At 42.2% G+C, this 6,019-nt stretch overlaps 1 long non-coding RNA gene across 2 annotated transcripts in view; it reads right to left on the reverse strand.

The window, feature by feature from the left end:
- Positions 1 to 6,019, reverse strand: part of LOC102496789 (uncharacterized) — a 29,296-nt gene that overhangs the window by 8,252 nt on the left and 15,025 nt on the right. The gene's annotated exons all lie outside the window — the stretch shown is intronic.

Below are 6,019 nucleotides of genomic sequence, written 5' to 3' on the forward strand. Positions count from 1 at the left end.
CTCTGTCTCAGCCTCTCATATGCATGCTCTTTCTCATGAAAGAAACAAAACTCATGAATTAAAAATATTGTCCACCAACTATGAACATTAATAATGCTTTCCTTGGAACCAGCAGATGGTGTAATGGTTATGTCGCTGGACTCCCATGTAGTCAACTGTGGTTCAAATCTTGGACTCTGTGGCTTAAAATTCATGCCAGGTGTGTGCATGCATGCCCAAGATCCCAAGAGGAGAATGGAGAAGGGATTATGGCATGGCCATCCCAACCAGGTGATGATTTCTCACTTTCTGCCTGTGTCTCTCCAGCAAACTATAGCAAAAAATCTCTTAAAAAAAAAAATCAAGTCTTTCTTGGGATCAGCAGATGGCATAATGGTTACATTGCTGGACTCCCACATAGTCAACCAGACCAATGTGGGAGTTTGAGCTTCTTGAGTCCCAGACCTACCAGCTTCAAACTCATGCAGGCACGTGTGTGCCCAAAATCCCCAGAGAATTGAGAAGGGACTGCAGCGTGGCCATCCCCCCAGGGATGATTTCCTGTTTTCTGTCTTTCCAGAGTACATGCCCCTACAGCAAAAACCTAGATAATCATGTGCATGCATATGAAAATGGGGCAAAAAAATAGAAAGATAAGCACTATCCACAGGGTCTGGCCATGCCCCAAGGCCCTTCCTCCAGTTCTTTAGTCTGTTGGATCTTGGGCACTTGCACACAAATGAGAATGTTTCAGGCTGACCAGGCTGGGGATTTGAACTACAGCTGGCAAGTGGGATCCAGTTTCTCTTAAGCAGCACAGTATGGCTAGAAGCAGTCTTGAATGTTGTTAATTCTTTTGTGTTTTTTGGGAGAGGGTTTTGCTATAGGGCGCGTGCGCTCGCCAGACAAGAGAGAGACAGAGACAGAAAGTGAGAAATCACCCCACCAGGGGGGATGGCCACGCTGCAATCCCTTCTCCTCCAGTCTCCTCTTGGGATCTTGGGCACGCACACACACATGCCCAGCATGAGTTTTAAGACACCGGGTCCGGGATGTGAACCGCGGTCGACTACGTGGGAGTCCAGTGACATAGCCATTAGGCTAACTGCTGGTCCCAAATGTTGTTAACTCTTAATGTTACATGTGGATTGTTTTACATTAATTTGTAGTCATGGAAAAACCAAGGTTCAGAAGTGTGTTCCCTGGAGCCAAGAGGAACCTAGTGCCGGCATGAGATGTATAAGGGCTAGTAGTGCCTTTTGGTATTGTGCATTGTCTATTTCTTGTAGTTTAAGTGTATCCCAGTTGTTTTTATTTTTTAAATTTTTAGGCCCAGATCTTCTCGATATTGCAGACAACCTCTCCTGATCAACTTGGTTGGCAACATCATCTTCACTTTCTTTACATTTGGTAAGTGTGCTGTCATCTGTCAAAGACTCGGTAAATATCTACTAAATGCCAGACACTGCTTCAGAAAAAAAAAAATGAGTAAAATAGGGCTTTCTGCTCTTCAGGAGCATTTTTCATAGGGAAAAAAAAATTCACTTACAATTTAGACCCTCAGGGCCTACAGGTGGCATTGGCAGTTGAGAGCACTGGACTCCCACATGGCCGACTGCAGTTTGAGTCACGGATCTGGCAGTTTGGTTTCTCACTCTCCCTCTCTCATTCTGTCCCTTTATGGCTGAATTAAAATAAATACTAAAGTTAATAATTCTTTAAAGTCATAATTAAAAAATGGGGACCAGAGGGTGGCATGGTGGTTAAGGCGCTGGACACTCCCACATAGCTAACCAGGGTTCTGAATCTGTTGGCTTGCTTTCTCACTTCCTCTCTCCCTCTCACTCTGTCTCCCTCTGGTCAACTTAAAAAATAAATGAATAAATGAAATAAGAAATAATTATTAAAAAATAATAATTAAAAAAATTCAGATCCTCTCCTACTAAGCCTTTTGAGGGAATATAGTTTCACCTTAATTTTGGACTTTTGACCTCCAAAACTGTAAGAAAGTACCTTTCAGCCACAGTCTGTGAAAATTTTTGACATCAGCCCTAGGAAAATCACGTAGCAACTTCTAAGAGTGGAACCACAGATTTCTTAATCATTCCCTGCCTACATCAGCTGAACACTTTTAGATTTTTTTAAAAGTATTTTTATTATTTTTAAATTTGACCAAAGAGAGGGAAAGTGAGATAGCAAGCTACCAGGTTAAGGACACAAACTGTGGTCAACATGTGGGAGTCCAGTGTCTAAACCACCATGACACCTGCTGGCCGCATCTCTCATATTTTTTTCCCCTTTTTGAGTTATCTGCTGTAGGCTGCATGTGCTTGCTGGAGAGACAGAAACAGGAGGCGAGAAATCACTCCCCAGAGGGGATGACCATGCTGCAACTCCTTCTACAATCTCCTCTTGCGATTTTGGGCACACATGCATCCAACATGAGTTTTAAGTCACATTGCCCAGGACTTGAATCACAGCCAATTATGTGGAAGTCCAGAGACATAACCATTAAGCAATCTGCTAGTACCTCTCTTAGATTCTTTCTATAAGGGCCAAGCTAAAGGCTAGTTTTCCCTCCCAAGGACAACCCAGCAAGAGCATGACCCCATTTAGGACTGGTGTCTATGATGGTGCAGGGCAAGTTGGTTCCATCTGGTGAAGGCTGTCAACTTGGAAGTTCTCTACAGTAACTTTTTTTTTTTGGAGAGGTTTTTTTTTTTTGGGGGTTTTTTTTTTTTTTTTTTTTTTTTGCTATAGGGCGCGTGCGTTCGTAAGGCAGACAGAGACAGAGAGACAGAAAGCGAGAAATCAAGATGGTCATGCCGCAATCCCTTCTCCTCCATTCTCCTCTCAGGATCTTGGGCACGCACACACACGTGGCTGGCGTGAGTTTTAAGCCACCAAGTCCAGGACATGAACCACGGTGGACTACGTGGGAGTCCAGAGACGTAGCCATTCCGCTAACTGCTGGTTCCCTACAGTAACCTCTTTCTGCAGGTTTCCCCTTACCTGGTCACATGAGGGAAGTTCCTCAGTTCCAGGAAGGGGGTGTGGGTATGTCTACTCGGGGATAAGAGGCCTGGGAATGCAGGGAGACTGTGGAGTGCACTTTGCACACTCATCAAATTCTACGTGGTGGCTGTTGGCTTAGTGACTACCCATGAAGTGTGTTTGGGGAGAATCTGAGCAAGACACCCTTTTTTGGTGTGGCCTCCTGTCCATTTTTCCAGTGACAAGCAAATATTGCTAGATCCTGGTCAGGAACAGTGCCTGCCATTTGGTCCCCATCCTTGTCAAGCTGACCTATAGACAGGTAAACTTGTAAACTTTATTTCAGGGAGGATAGGTGCCATGAGGCTGAGATGGCCTCTGAAGGGACTGGCACTGGAATCGAGTATGAAGCAACAAAGCACCAGATATATTCCTTCATTTGTTGGACTTCATGCCAGGCACTGAGGCAGAGATGACTATGAGGAAAAGCACAGATCACCACCCTCAGGAGCTTATGTTCCAGGCAGCGAACAGCAATAAAAGTAATGAAATGCTACAACTTAGAAAAAAGTTCAGGTGTCTAAAATTAGAATTTTTAAAAACATTTGGCTATTTTGGCTGTTGTGATCCTCTTGCTGGAGTCTCACAGCAGGGACTGTAGGCTTGTACCACTAAAACCCAGATCTCTGTTTTTTGAGATTCGTGCAATAGGGCATGTGTGCTTGCTGAAGAGACAAGACAGAAAGCAAGAAATCACCTCCAAGGGAGAATGGCCACACAATCCTTTCTCCATTCTTTTCTCAGGAGTTTGGGCATGCATTCATGTGTCTGGACTGAGTTTTAAGTCACCAGGTCCATGACTTGAACCAGCCGAACAGAGTCCAAAGATATAACCATTATACCATCTGCTGGACCCAGTCTAGATCTTTTATAGAAAAGGTCCCACTGTTTGCCGAGGTTGAGTCTTGAGCTTGTGTTCCTATTGCTTCAGCTTTCCAAGGACTTGCAACCACACAACCCTATTTCACAGTGTATTGCCCACGCGTGTTGAGTTTGTCATTTTTGCCTCAGCCTCCCTAATCACTGGGGTTACAGTGCATGCCACTGGATAGTTGCATGGGAAATCAAACCTGGGTCCCCAATGTGTTCCCAGCCTGTGGAACATACCACCATGGCTGGGCTCTGAATTTAATTTCTATTAACTTAATTCCCAAAGTTGTCACCAATCTTTAACAGTTCAATCTTTATGTTACTCTGTGCCATTACTGTAAGCACCCTACATAGATAGTCTTCCAATCTTCACAAATACTTTTAAAAAAATCTTTTATTGGGTACATTTGAGGTCTACAAAATGTTGAGATAAATACAGCTACAAACAGATTAACAAAATTTTTTCATTTGCGTGGTAAAAGCTAAACTCTGTTACACAAAACTTACCTAATTCTTAATTCTTAATTTATTTTTTCATTTTTTGTATCAATTAACTGGTTTTTCCCTGTTCCTCTCCTTCCCTATTACCCACCCCCCTTTTATCCAACACCCTGTGTACTATCTCTAGTATCTACAGTTGCCCTCCCTGCTATGTTATCTTCCAATCTTTCAGTTTCTGTTCTTTGCCAAGGTAAAAAAATCAATTTTTTGTTTCAATAGATCTTTTTGGATCAGCCCCTGGCCTAGTGGTTAAGGAAGCTGAATCCCACATAGCTGACCCTGCAGCTTGTGAAACATGCCCAGAAAGAAAAATGGAGAGAAGACTGCTGGGGCATGACCATGCCTCATGGGGGAGGCTTTGATTTTCTCCCACCTATTATCACATGCACACACCACTTGGCAAAATTTTAAAAGGAAAAAAAATACTGAGAGATCTTTCGTATTTGTTCATTTACTTCTGCTGTCATCCTTAACTCTTCCTTTGGTTCTAAGTTTGGTATGTGCTTCATTTGCTAGCTCCTTGAGGTGCATTGTTAGGTTATATGAAACCTTTCTACTTTTTAAATAAAAGCGTTTATTGCTATAAATGTCCTTCTTAGCATGGTGTTTGCTGTATCCCATAAGTTGTTGTGTTCTCATTTTCACTTATTTTGAGAAATATTTAAATTTCCTACTTAAGCCCTTCATTGGCCCAGTGGTTCAAGACCATATTTAATCCCATATTATCATTACAGTTTCCTAAGTCCCTCTTTCTACTTTCTATTTCAATCCACTGTTTCAGAAAAGGTACTTGATAAAGATTTAAAAATTTTTGTTGAGGCTTATTTTGTAGCCTTACATATAGCTATCCTGGAGAATACTCCAGAGTGCTGATGAACATGTATCCTGCATCTGCTGAATGAAATGCTTTATAAATGCCAAATTAAGTCCATTTGGTTTAATTCAGATTCTTAATTCTCTATTTAGCTAGACTGCACAATGCATTTGTAGGAGACAGGAAAAATAGGCACTCCACATGCGGGAAAGATCACTCTGCAATTCTCCATCTCTCCTTCCTTTTGGGCATGTATACACACATGCTAGCATGTTTCTTGGGCCACTGTGTCTGAGGCTCTAACCATATGGTTGGCCATATAGAATCCAGCTGCCTTAAACACCATGCTATGAGCTAGCCCAATTCAGACTTTATCAAGGATTTCCTATCTAGATGATCTCTCCAGTCCTGGGAATGGGGTGTTTATCTTTCCCCTTTGGATCCCGTAATATATACTTTATATATTTGCATGTAGATGTAATTACCATCATTAAGTCATCTTGAAAAGTTGATTCTTGTATCATCATATGACTTCATTTCTACAAGACAGTAGGGTGGTGTGTGTTCATCAGAAAGAGCACACCTTCCCCAATGGGGCATGATCACTCCATTTTGACAGCCTATCACAATTTGGGGCACACAAGGTTGGAATGTTTGTCAAGCCAGTAGGGTCAAGATTTAAACCAGTCAGTCATGTGAGACCTGAGTTCTTTAACCATGATGCTATGGGTCCAGTTCTCTTTTTACAAATTTTTTACTTAAGTCTATTTTATCTGACATAACAAATCCTGCTTACTTTTG

The sequence above is a fragment of the Tupaia chinensis genome, unplaced genomic scaffold (assembly GCF_000334495.1).
Source record: "Tupaia chinensis unplaced genomic scaffold, TupChi_1.0 Scaffold000146_1, whole genome shotgun sequence".
Taxonomy (NCBI): Eukaryota; Metazoa; Chordata; class Mammalia; order Scandentia; family Tupaiidae; genus Tupaia; species Tupaia belangeri.